At 42.0% G+C, this 13834-nt stretch overlaps 2 long non-coding RNA genes across 2 annotated transcripts; one reads left to right on the forward strand and one right to left on the reverse strand.

Moving 5' to 3' along the window:
• Positions 1-8687: 8687 nt before the first annotated feature.
• On the reverse strand, positions 8688-11045 carry LOC145166607 (uncharacterized). Its single transcript, XR_013740620.1, has 2 exons — positions 9903-11045; positions 8688-9499 (listed from the first exon to the last, which is right to left on the reverse strand). It is a non-coding gene; the product is annotated as an uncharacterized LOC145166607 (long non-coding RNA).
• A 9-nt stretch (positions 11046-11054) lies between these two features.
• On the forward strand, positions 11055-12153 carry LOC145166605 (uncharacterized). Its single transcript, XR_013740619.1, has 3 exons — positions 11055-11455; positions 11612-11716; positions 11917-12153. It is a non-coding gene; the product is annotated as an uncharacterized LOC145166605 (long non-coding RNA).
• The last annotated feature ends 1681 nt before the right edge of the window (positions 12154-13834 follow it).

Consider the following 13834-nt stretch of genomic DNA (forward strand, 5'->3'; position numbering starts at 1 on the left):
ACGATCACCGATCGGTCCAACATTGGTCTGCACACCATGTTCATGAGATCCATGAACGCTGCCGGTGCATTGGTGAGCCCAAAAGGCTTCACCATAAACTCGTAATGCCCATAACGAGTCCTGAACGCCGTCTTCTGGATATCCTCATCACGCACTCTCATCTGATGATATCCACACCTCAGATCAATCTTGGAGAACCAAGACGCTCCCTGCAACTGATCGAACAAATCGTCGATCCTCGGTAATGGGTAACGGTTCTTGACCGTCAACTTGTTTAACTCCCGGTAATCAATACACGTCCGGTGTGAACCATCCTTTTTATGGACAAAAAGGATCGGCGCTCCCCATGGCGAGCTACTCGGTCGAATAAACCCCTTCCCCAGCATCTCCTGAAGCTGCGAGGATAGCTCCTACATCTCTGGCGGCGCAAGGCGATAAGGCGCCTTTGCGATAGACGCTGCCCCCGGAATCAAATCGATGCGAAACTCCAGCTGCCTCTCGGGAGGCACACCCGGCAACTGCTCAGGAAACACATCCAGGAACTCATGCACTATCGGCACATCATCAACCGAACTTGGCCCCTCGGCGGCCACTCGTGAATCCATCACATATGCCACAAACCCGCTACAGCCCTGCTGTAGACTCCGCCTCACTCTAGCAGCTGAACAAAATGCTGACCTAGAACGGGTACCCTCGACGTACACCGTAAGTACTCCCCCACTAGGGTCTCGTATCCTCACTAACTGTCGCTCGCAGTCTATAACAGCCCTAAATCGGCTAAACCAATCCATGCCCACTATGACACACACGTCCCCCATCGCTATCAGGACCAGATCTATCGGGACCTCAACACCGAAGATCTCGAGTACACATCCTCGAATCACATTCGTAGCATACACCGCTCGCTCGTCAGCTATGGAAACTCGTAGAGGTCGAATCAACGCCTCTCGTGGGCTACTGATGTGCCGACTAAACGCTATCGACACAAATGATCGACTCGCACCCGAGTCAAATAACACTAAGGCAGGTACAGAACTCACAAGAAAAGTACCTACGCATATCATAATATAAGCAAAATATTTCAACTCAGCATAAATAAATAAAGAATACATACCGACCACAACATCGGGCGTTGCGCGGACCTCCTCCGCTGTCAACTAGAAAGCTCTCCCACAAACCTTCGGTGCCTCGGCCTTCGCTGGCCGAACCTCGGTAACCCTAGCAGCAGGTGCAGATCCCTGTGCTGATCCCTGATGTAACTGCGGGCACTCGGCCTTCCGATGGCCAATCTGGTTGCAATGAAAGCAAACCATAAACCCCTTGGGGCAATCCTTGGCGATATGCCCCTCCTTGCCACATTTGTAGCAAGCACCTGATCGACAGACCCCATCATGTCCCTTTCCGCACTTCCCACAAGTGCAGCCCTTCTCGCCTCCAGATCTTGTATCAGCGGACTTTGCCCGCTTGGCTGCCGGCTGAGACTGTGTTGGTCGCCGATCCATCCTCTGAGACTCGGCCTCCTCCATGGCCTGAGTCTCCAACTCAATCTCCCTCTTCCGGGCATTTTCCTGGAGCTCAGCAAATGTACGGTAAGTCAAGTTCGACACGAACTCCCGAATATCCCTCCTCAAACGCCCAAATATCGGCTCATGCGTGCCTGCTCGGTAGATACCTGCTCAGGGCAGAACATCGCCCTCTCATGGAACTTCCTGGTAACCACAGTAACAGAATCAGTACCCTGCTTGAGCGTCAAGAACTCCTGTGCCAGCCGTTCCCTCTCCACCGGGGGAACATACTCGTCTCTGAACATAGCGGTGAACCTCTCCCAGGTCACCTCTGAAATCTCCGCAAGAGTGAAGCTCGTCGTCACGAACTTCCACCAATCCTTCGCCCCCAAACGAAGCTGGTTCAGCGCGAACCGTACTCTCAAATGCTCCGGACATGAACATGTATAGAAGCATCCCTCAATATCAGAAATCCACCTCATCGCAGCGATCGGATTCTGCGTCCCGTCAAACTCTGGTGGCTTCGTGTTGCTTAACTCTCGAAGCAACAACGAGTCACCTCCCTGAGGTCTGGCAGCAGCCACAACTGCAGTAGCTGCAGCAGCAGCAGCCTCAGTCACCGTTGCGTACCGCTCATCAAAAGTTTCAATCAATGTGGTCTTGATAGACCCAAACATCTGCGGAATCTCGGCTCGAATCGCCGCTGCCATCTCATCGTGGATCATCTGACGAAGCTCCTCGTCACTCACGCCGCTCATCTCAGGTCTATGGTGTGTCCCAACCATGATGTCTCTGAAATATAACATAATAGTATCAGAGACTCGCTCGAGCATACTCTCACTCGATAACTCAACCCTACTTGTTCGCTAGTACCCTAAGTATTCTTACTTGGACTGTGCACTGATCTGGTGTCTTTAGTAGTACAGGCCCTATACTACCATCCACACCGCACCAATGTTCACCCCAAGACCTCCTCCTAGGATCCCAGATCACAAGTACTCTATATCTCACTGGCATAGGCTACCCTTCGGTAGACCTCTCATCAGCTCCTCACTGCTACCTACTCGCTCTCAAGCATCATATAGCATCAAAATCCTTCCTAGGCTAAGGCATCACAAAATCAGGCCACTCTAGTCCTAATATGAATACCTAGCCAACTCTATCATGCATATCATATCATAACATATCTCATAACACATAATGTAAGGGTATTTTGGGAAATCACCGTTCAGGCGCTGGCTGATCGTACACACTGCTTCCTTCTGCCTTTCTCAAAATCTTTTACTCTCTTAGAAAAATTGTTTATTTTATGAAAAACTTTCTCAAATCCTCAGTTTGAGTTCAGATTCATCCGAAGATGCACCCGAATCCCTCAAACCAAGGCTCTGATACCAACTTGTAACAACGTAAATTTTCAAAACAATTTTTCATTATTAAATCATACTTTCAATCACACAATAATCACAAAAACATAATGTATCCACTGTGTCATAACAAAACATGTCCCATAATCTCAAAAAGATAAACTCCATAAGTGTGTACGGATCATGCCGACGCCTTCCCGCGATCCTCGCTAGTACCTGAAACACATAACATAACAACTGTAAGCATAAATGCTTAGTGAGTTCCCCAAAATACCATGTACGCACATACGTCACTCAAGGCTATAAGACCTTCCGGTCTCTGTGTCTCAGGGGACTTCCGTCCCATAACCCTGGTAGACCTTCCGGTCCTACCCGTATCGACCTTCCGGCCCATGTCACCCTGACCTTCCGGTCCATATCACTCTGACCTTCCGGTCCATATCACTCTTGACCTTCCGGTCCATATCACTCTGACCTTCCGGTCCATATACTCCTGACCTTCCGGTCCACCTCATGACATACATAACACATACATATCACATATCAGCATACAGTACATACACCTCATAGCATACAAGACCTTCCGGTCACACATAGGTACCCTTCCAGGTACAGTATAGTGAGAAGACTCACCTCAATGAAGTCGGATAAACTCTCGTGCTCAACGTCCCGACCTACCCTCCTCCTATTATTCAAATAACATTCCCGATCAATATTCTCTCATAGCCTCATCTCTACAGATTGGGTAGAAGACCATTCTACCCTTCCCTGAACTTTCTTGAATCAGTCTTGACCAGAACCCTAAGGTCAACGAAAGTCAATGGTCAAACTTTGACCGACTCGTCGAGTGCACATGGGCGACTCGGCGAGTCCATGCGGGTTCTCTGAATCCTTCTAGCCTGTCTTGGCTCGTCGAGTCATCGTCCCACTCGACGGGTTACACCTGTCACGAATCGCGGGGCAACCGCGACTCGACTTGTCGAGTCCCATTATGGACTCGGCGAGTTGCATCCATGGCAACACTGAAATGACCTTCTAAGGTCAGATCTACTTCTCTAACCTATAGATCTGGCCTTCCCAACCACTATAATCATGTAAAGGTCCGACCTTTACACTCATGCAATGTCCATAAAGCTTCTTTGGGTGAAATAACCTCTAGAATGGCAACCAAGGGTCATATCTCTAATGGAATAGCAAAAAGCAAGGTAGCTAGGACTCTCTGGACCTCTTAAGGTCCAGATCTAAGAAGAACTCCACCTTGGGACCTCACATACTTCGAATCCAAGCCAAAGAAGGCATAAGAAAACCCTAGATTCATGTAGATCACCAAAGACACGAGGTTGAGCACAGATTAGTACCTCTAGCATCCTCTTCTGATCAAATGGGTGATAGATCTGAGCTCCTTAATCTTCCTTGTTTGTCCTCCTTCCTTCTTTCTTGCAAAATTACAGTTAGAATGATGAATTAGCCCTCCTCTTGCACTACAAGCTTTCTCTCTGCTCTCTAGGGTTTCTTAGGGGTGCATTGGCCGCAAATGGAGGCCATAAAGGCCTTTAAATAGGGCACAGGCCCGGGTATTTAGGGTTTCACTTAACAGCGCGGACTCGCCGAGTCCACTCATCGACTCGTCGAGTCTGGTTATTAATCCAGACAAGAACTCGCGGTCCTACTCGGCGAGTCTGAACGTCTACTCGCCGAGTCCCTCCATAAAACTCAAGATAAATGAACTTTATAGCATACCTGGAAATCCGGATGTTACAGATAGACACCAAAATATGAATCAAAATAAAAGGCGAGTCTTGTATCTGCTCCGTCTTCTCAAAACTTGGTCCAGTGTACCTGTCTACTGGTGACCTGAGAATACAAGTTATTTTGTAATAGTAGATCAGCATTTAAGCTGGTGAGTTCATAAGTATTTAGTGTTAGTTGTTGTATATGTTTAATGAAAGTGTTTGTAAATGTTTGTTTGCAAATGTTTGTTTGTAATTGTTTACATCTCCTGGAAAATCCTATATTTTCTACTTTATCAGAAATGTAGTCTTCTACCAAGACACGACTGTTCTGTATGTTTGTTCCTTTGTAAAAGTGAGTGTTTTCCCAAAGACAGACTATCATTTACCAAAAATATAGTTTACATTACCGTTTATGTGAGAAGATCACAATTTGAATGTAATGGGAAAATAATAAAGATGTACTTGTAGTATTGTATATAGTAACTACTGTTGTACTAACTACCTTATATCAATTGATTAGTTAAGGTAAAATGTGATATAGTTGTAACCATGCTTGATCGACTAGTTAAAACACGATGTTCGAAGACATCGAAATGGTATGACATTCGTCACCCGTAGACCTGCAGGTCCCACTGTAGCTAGCAGCAAGGGGTAGGATAGTCAGTCCCGTATAGATCTATACACAAATTCACGCTCTCCCTCCAGGAGACTTTGGTTGCAAAATGTGACACAGCAGTATATTGCCATGCCATAAAGTAGTGGCTCACATTAATGTTATAGTGTTCTTGTATTTTTATAGTGTTCTCTCTGTTCTAGTGTATTGTATGTTCTCTTTGTATAGTGTAGTGTATGTTCTCTTTGTTTCTCATTATAGTATGTTCTCTTTGTTTCTCATTATAGTATGTTTGAACTGACTCTTGTATGTTTCATTGTACTAGAAATAGTGAGTAGTGTTCCTCTAAACTATACCTATTATACTTTACTAGTATTGTTGTTTGAGTGACTGAGTATGTTTGTACACCTTTGCTACCCAAAGGTGTTGAACTGATCTAAGAACTTTTATATCTATACACATATACATAATATATAACTATGATTCAAACGACACTCGGACAAACAACCGGATACCTTAAGTCCACAACCAAACAAGGAATAGGAAATTCAGTGAGTTATTAGTCCTAAGCCCTTTCAACCTTACTTATATAACTATATTTATATAAACATGATTTTGACAATATATAATTTTAAAAGAGTTTTAATAAAGAGTTTAGCATGTCAAAGAGTTTTAAACATAAAAGCACTTTTAACCATTTGAATGGTTATAGATGACTTGATGTCAATTTATAAAAGGGTTTTGAAATCGTTTGTTTGATAACACAGTTTTGTAGTATAAGAAAACCACTTGTTGGTAGCTATTAATCACATGTGATTGATATAATAACTATAATGTTTCTACTTGTACCCCCCCCCCCCCCCATAAAAGCATTTAAATCATTTAAAAGATAATTTAAGGGGTATGAACTAACCTGTACTGAGTGATACGAATGTAAGTTCGATATAGGATGTTAAGTGTCAAGTGAAGACTCGAGCACAAACGGATCCTATTAAGCATATAATGACACATATATGTATATAATTAGTGTATATACAACCTATCATGATAGGAAACCACCTTAGGGACCAGGAAACACTTATATTGAAGTGTTACAATCACATATGATTGCATCAAAGGGGTTTAAGGCCACATAAGAGTGTGTACGGCCAAGGTGTGTACGGCCATTGTGTGTACGACCACATGGGTGTACGGTCAAGGTGTGTACGACCGTACACTCATGGAAGAAGTATGCAAAAAGTGTTTTTTATGGCCCTATGTAGAATCCATTAAGTGTTCATGATCCTATGCTGGAACATGAGGTGAATTTGAGGCCAAAACATGCAGTTAACAAGGGTTTACGGCCATATGAGGTGTGTACGGTTGTACACCCTTGAAGTTCATGCATTAGATGATGATTTAATTCTAGAAATCAAGTGATTCTCAATCTTAACTAGAAGATAGAAGAGAAAGTCACACTTTTGAAGGCTCCTAAGGAGCTCACGACCCAATAACAAGTAGGTGTTCTTGGTGAAAGTGAAGAAAACTTGAAGATCTAACCAAAAGAGGAAAATTCATGGACGAAAACATGGATCTTCACTAGTTAAAGCCATGTATCAACTAATCAATGGAAGGAATGCTTACATTTTTGAAGATCAAGGTGAAAAACTTGATCATAGTTGAGAGAGAATTGACTTTTCTTGACTTGGAAGCGTAAGAAATGAATAGAAATGAAGGCATAACTCATATATGGGCATGAGTTTTCGGCCACCTTGGGTGTACGGCCGTACACCCATGTGTACGTCCGTACACTCCTCTTGAAGGAGTGTTTGGCCCGAATGTAACACTATGAACTTAAGTTAACTCATCCCTAAACCCAAACCTTGAATGCACTAGGCTTAGAACACTCAAACAGACCCTAAACAATGCTAAAAGATAGCAGAAACGAGTCTAACTTTGATTGAATTGAATGGCTGTACAAGATAGAACTTTTGGGTTGTCACACGTCCTCCTCTAACACACATAACTGGTGATACCCAGATCTCAGATCTATATTTGAAAAGAAATTCGCCCCTTGCAGTTTGTCGAACAAATCGTCTATGCGAGGTAGAGGGTAACGATTCTTGACGGTAAGCTTGTTCAGTTCTCTGTCATCGATGCACATACGAAACAATCCGTCTTTCTTCTTCACGAACAAGACCGGTGCTCCCCAGGGTGAGAAGCTTGGTCTAATGAAGCCCTTGCTGAGAAGTTCGTTAAGTTGACCGGATAGCTCCTGCATCTCAGCTGGTGCTAGACGATAGCGCGATCTGGCTACTGGGGTAGCCCCTGGAACTAAGTCGATTCTGAACTCGACTTGACGCTGTGGTGGTAATCCTAGTAGTTCTTCTAGAAAGATGTTAGGAAAGTCGCGTACTTCTGGGATTTTCTTTATGTTTTCCGTTAGCCATTTCTACAGTGAATGGTTCTTTCAGTGCACGTAGTTTTTGTTTAAGTAAGTGAGCAAATTTCTGGTTCACGAAACTTCTCTTCGCTCCACTATCAAACAGTATGCATGCATAAGAGTTATCGAGGAGAGACGTACCAGTGACCACTTTAGGGTCGGCTATTGCTTCCTCGTGGCCTATAGCCAGAACTCTTCCTACTCTGCCCGCGTTCCCTGCCTTCGGGCAGTTTCTTTTGTAGTGACCCACCTCGCCACATCCACAGCAAGCCTGGCCCACACCAATGTCGGGGACTTGGTTGATTGGCCTTGCCGGAGACTTGCAGAAATAGGCAATGTGGCCTTTCTTGTTGCAGTTAGTGCACTGCATTTCCCGGCAGAGTAAATTGTGGTGGAAGCTGCATTTGTTGCACTTGGGCAATCTCCCAGCATACTGCTTCATCGACGCAGTAGCAGTAGGTGTTATCACAGCATAAACAACCACAACCTGCTGCTTTTTGGCAGAGTTCTGTGCCGCCTTGTTCTTCTTGTTATCCCAGAACTTCCGCTTGTTGTCAGCGGCTTTGGATGGTTCTGAGATGGCTAGGGTTGTTGTCGTTGTCGGGGTGCGGACTCCATGATCAATGAGCTGATGTGCCAGTCGCTTGGCACTATCGAAGGTAGTGGACTCCACTTCCGCTAGTACCACTAGCACTAAATTGAGCTAAGGCTGCCAAAACAGCCGCAGCCACTGCAGCTTGGATAGCTGCCGGATTGTATTGTGGAGGAGGTGGTGGTGGTGGTTGAGTAGGAGTTATCGGTCGATTGTATCTCGGTGATCGGCGTGGAGGCATCTTTCAACTAAATGTTTCCAAAGATGAAGATGATAGTAAGAATTAATTGTGAGTAAAATGAGAGTGGTCCATGGACTAAGTCGCCATAGCCCAACAAAATAGATGAGAGTATGATTGAAAAAGAGATCTAACTGTAGAAGGATGAAAGCACTTAGATAAAGATTTCCCAAAAGACTAGATGTTTCTCAATAATATTGGAATTATAGATGTAACGAGCTCGGGAAAAATGACCTAGAAGTAGGTCTTACATCAAACCATAACAAGAAAATTTTGACAGCATAGAGACCTATCAACAGTACTTGTAGTACAGGAATATTTACAGGGAAAAGTGCTACATACAACATAGATAATAAGACTATTCCTTAAACCAAAAGAAAGGATGAGCAGAGCATCTCCTACTGGCGACGGACACCCCTCCGATGAACCCTCAATTCAGCCAGCTGACGCTCCACATCAAGGAGGTGTCGTTCATACACTGTCTGGCGTGCTCGGAGTTCTATGACTTCGGCTCGAGTTACAGCTAGCTCTTGCTGCAAAGCCTCATTGTCTCTCATAGCTCTCCTATGAGCCACTTCCAGATTGTCAATACGATCAGTGTTGGCGTTTGTATCCGCATCTAGTTCGATTGTTTGTTCAATGGCTGTCGTTCCAAGCTCAACATTGCGAACCACACGACGAAACAAAATGGGAAGAACTCTGTCTGCAGATCCTCCCTCGCTTATGTTGTAGAAGCTTCAGTCTCCGTTGTATGGTAAAGGTTGACCCTGCTCACGACTCCTCCTGTCCAAGTTCTCAGCCCATAGAGGCGCCGGGCCTTGAAAAGTCGGACGAGGGTTAGGATTTGGGATTGGAGACTCTAAGGGTAGATCATTGACTTCTGGATCGAGTCACAATCCTCCGGGAAGTCTTCTGCGAAGTAGTCATCCAATGGAATTGCATGATTCTCTTCTGGCTCTGCATCGAGCCATCCACTATTTCCTTCGTTGGGAAAGTACGAGTTGCCGGGGAGATTGAATTCAGCCATGTTATCTAAGCGGGAATATGGATAAAAGAGATAGTGAATAGACATACTACTTAAGATAATTATAGTACATTTTTAAGTATGAAAATTAATACTAGTGTCTACACATGTACTTGTAATAACTCCTTGAAAGTCAAAATGAATGCTTTGTATAAGTAACTTACATACTTAAAAATGTACTTGTAATGACTTATTGAAAGTCAAAATGAATGTTTTGTATAAGTAATTTCCATACTTAAAATGTACTTGTAGTGACTTCTTAAAAGTCAAAATGAATGCTTTGTATAAGTAATTTTCATACTTAAAAATGTACTTGAAGGCAACCAAGCCTATGGTTGTAGTAAGAGAAAGAGAGAGATTCGTGTTAATGTTTTTAGTAAGTTCTATAATTGAGTTATGGACGAAAAGTACCCCTCCCTACGACGCTTCATTGGACGTCGTAGTAACGATCGTAGACACATATCACCTGCTACGATTGATCAGTCGATGGTTGTAGCTAGCAACCGCAGGTGGGGTTGTCAACCCCATATAGATCTATACATATGTACCTCGCTCCGAAGATTAACGATTATAACAGTGTGGGGCAGGCTAAGTAATTAAACTCAGCTAATGAATAGTAGTGTCTCACTCAAAAACCATTAACGAAAAGTTGTGAATAACTCTCAGCCCTAACTTAATTAAATTAAGTGCCATGCATAATGAATTTCATAGTATAGCATTCGTAAAAGCCGAGTATGGTTGTCGTATTTATAAATGTATAAAGTACTCCCTTTTATAGAGAAATGTAGTTCAATATAATGGTCTTTTATTAGTGTGTAAAGCCTCATGCATAAAAGTATTCATGTATAAAAGTCTTTGAAACTTTTAAATACTTTAAACTTGTATATGTGTGTAAAGCCTTATGCATAAAAGTATTCATGTATAGAAGTCTTAAAACTTTGGAATCCTTTAAATTGGTAGTATGCATATCATATAAGACTAAAAATGAATGTTTCAAATTAATGAACATATGTACATGTATAAACTTTATTCATATAAACATATAAATATACATGTATAGTAATATCTTGAACCATTGAAATACTACACAATTTCATAACGTACTTGTTATAATATAAAAATCATAAAACTTTGTATCATGTAGTATTTGTTGTGTGAAATGGTTATTTCACAATAAAATAACCATAATACGTATACGAAAACTTATACTAGTTTATTCGTAACAATATAGTAAATTGTTAAATAATAATATTTTTATAAACTAGGTTTTTCGCATAAAAAGGTAATTGGTTTGCCAAAATCATACTTCAGGGACTGATATTGAGAATTATTCTCAAAACAGGGGTTAAATATGTGTTTTTGAAACCTATTTAGGGTTTTAGGACTTAGTTTATTAGGTTTTTCTGGGGGAGGGACCATTTCTGTTTAAGTTAAATACAAGTTTGATTTATCTTTGACGTTTGACTGGGTCAAAATCAAAACCCATTTGTTTATCGGGGCTCCAAGTACGATCCGCATAAGTGGATCCATTTACAAAAAGATCAGGGCTCTTACCCTGTGTTTCATTCAATCGGGCAAACCTCAAGGAACGAAGAATCAGTGGGGGGAAAGGGATCAATTCACGGCGAGCCTTCATTCCTCTCCCGTCGTCGGCAGCAAAGAGACCAAGGGGAAGATCCGATGGCGAAGCAATGACCGACAGTGGAAAAGTGTAGCGACTGTGAGACCTGATGGCGGTCGTCATCTCGCAAGGGAGATGGAATGATCGGCGACGAGGGGTTTGTCTTGAGGGTTTGATGAGGCCGACGTGACGGAGGAAATGGTGGAGTCGGCGAGGCTTCTTCTTCTCGTCTGGTTGTTGGGTGCGAAGGGGGAAAGGAAACGAGTCTAAAGAGATGGAGGGGGATCGGTGGGTTTTCTCGACGGGCAAGACGGGGAGGGACAACCTCCTCCGGCGATTGCAGGTAACGGACGGGACAGAAGTCTCGGGTTCTTCTTCTTCTTCATTGTTTGCGTCGACTAGTATCAATGGATAATGGGATGTTTGGGTGTTTGAGTTTACTGGGAAAAGAAAACATCAAAAATCAAAATGAATGTGTTTGGTTTGCTTCATTTGACAGGGAGGGAACGAGGGGCACAATCGGGGCTGCTGTGGTCGATTAGAAATCGGGAAGAAGATGAGTAGAAGCAACCATTTCAAAAGATGGATCGATGGTGGCTAACAGGTACTCCTCTTGATTTATTTTTTCATCATTTGTGTGTGTGTGTGTGTTGATGAACACTGATGAAGGGAAAGATGAGTTGGGTTTATTGTTTTACAGAAATCGATGGGTGTATGTTGATTTTATCGTCTGTTGTTTGAGTGTTAATTTTAACATTGTACAGGTTTGGTTTTGATTGAGTGATGTGTGGTTTTGGTTAATAGGAAAGAGTGTGGTATTGGGTTGAAGAAGATTGTGCACGAAATTCGTGATATTGTGATGTGCAGCACAAGGAAGAAGGGATTGACAGCTCACAATAAGAATTAATGAAAATTAGCTGTTTTGTGTGTTTTGTGTGTATGTTTGTATAAAATATGTTTGTATAAATGGTTTGTTTTTGTGTAAAATAAGGTTTGTACAATAATTAGTATAATTGGTATTGTAATGGTTTCCTTTTTGTATGTAATGTGTGTATTGATTTGATTAAGCATGTATTTAAGTTTTCATATATAAATACAATTATATATCATATATGTATTGTATTCGGTTATTTGCAAGAGTAAATAACATATTTAAATATTTTTCTAAAAATAATGAATGATAGAGTTTAATTCTAGGATTTCAAAAATCAAGACAAATTGATTTTTCGAGTAATAGAACTCCGAAAATTTGCGTTTAAAGTTTCGCGATTAATAAATCTTAAAACGTCTGATTTCTTAATTTTCTAAATATCTTTACTAAAAATATTTCAAATATGAAATTAAATATTACGCTATAGCCTAAGTCCAAAAATGCTTTCGGAATAGCCACTTGAGGTGTGCAAGTCCCTCAACGGATAGAAACGGTTTTGACAACATTTAAGAAATCACTATTTTACTAATTTTCGATTCTTAAAATAGTCGTAACTTTTGAATACGAACTCTGTTTTGGACGTTCTTTATATTTTCGGAATCAGTGAAGCACGTACTACGAGACTAGAGTGTTTGTATTTCTTCCAACGGCTTATTACGAAATTTTAGTTTTTCAAACGCATTCCTACGGTTGTCGTTTGAGCTGTTTGATTTCTTTGTCAAATTACACATTTGGAAGTAAGATGCCATCTGGTATCTTATAATAGTTCAAATAACTCATTTATTTTACTTTAGATGCACTAAAAACACAATGAATCAAATTATAAAGAGGTTTACTGTGAACTTGACCGTTCACAGTTTATGACCTAAATTCTGGGATGTCACAGTCTCCATGCATGAAACCCTTTATGGAGCTTCTTTTGGCATTTTGAACCCTAAATGTCATGCATGAATGTAAAGCTTGCAGCTTTATGTGATAAGTGAGTCTTAGAAGGTTAGATCCAGAGTATGAGACACCATTTCTGCTAAAAATGGTTTGAATGAGAGTATGGATTGAAGAGACTCGACGAGTAGGTGAACTGACTCGACGAGTCGGTTAGGGTTTCCCCGATGAGTCTGGGCACATTGTAACTCGGCGAGTTGATGAGTTAACTCGACGAGTTGAGTTGGACTTTCGCGATATTTTCAAGAAAACGAAGGAACTCGACGAGTCGCATAGATGCACTCGATGAGTTGAGTCAACCTGGACTGTTGACTTGAGTGTTGACTTATGTTGACTTTTAGGGTTTGGTCAAGACATGGATTATGGAGACCATGGAAGGGTAATATAGTCTTTTACCCTTTCCAAGTGTCAGAGAAAGAGGTTTGCTTAAATTATTTGAGTTGAGGTTATAAGTGTTAATTAGAGATGATTATGACGTGTAGGCGAGGATTAGACCGTTCAAGGGGTGCGAGGTTTATTTGCTTACTTACGAGGTGAGTCTTCTCTCTATACTTACCACGAGTGGTAACTTGTGTGACCAGAGGGTCTTGTATACTATTATTGAGTATTGTGATATCATGCATTATGTCTTTGTGATTTATGTTGTGTATTATTCTGAGCTTTATTGAGTTAGGACCGGAGGGTCCAACCCAAGTTGTGGGACCGGAGAGTCTCCACTGAGACATATTGATCGGAGGGTCTTTATCGAGATACAGTCATGAGAGACTAATGAGATGTGTGTGGTATTTTGGGGAAGTCACTAAGCTTCATGCTTACCGTGTTATGTGATATGTGTTTCAGGTACTTCTC

This window comes from Lactuca virosa, chromosome 1 (genome assembly GCF_052849685.1).
Source record: "Lactuca virosa cultivar CGN04683 chromosome 1, Lactuca_virosa_CGN04683_v6, whole genome shotgun sequence".
NCBI lineage: Eukaryota > Viridiplantae > Streptophyta > Magnoliopsida > Asterales > Asteraceae > Lactuca > Lactuca virosa.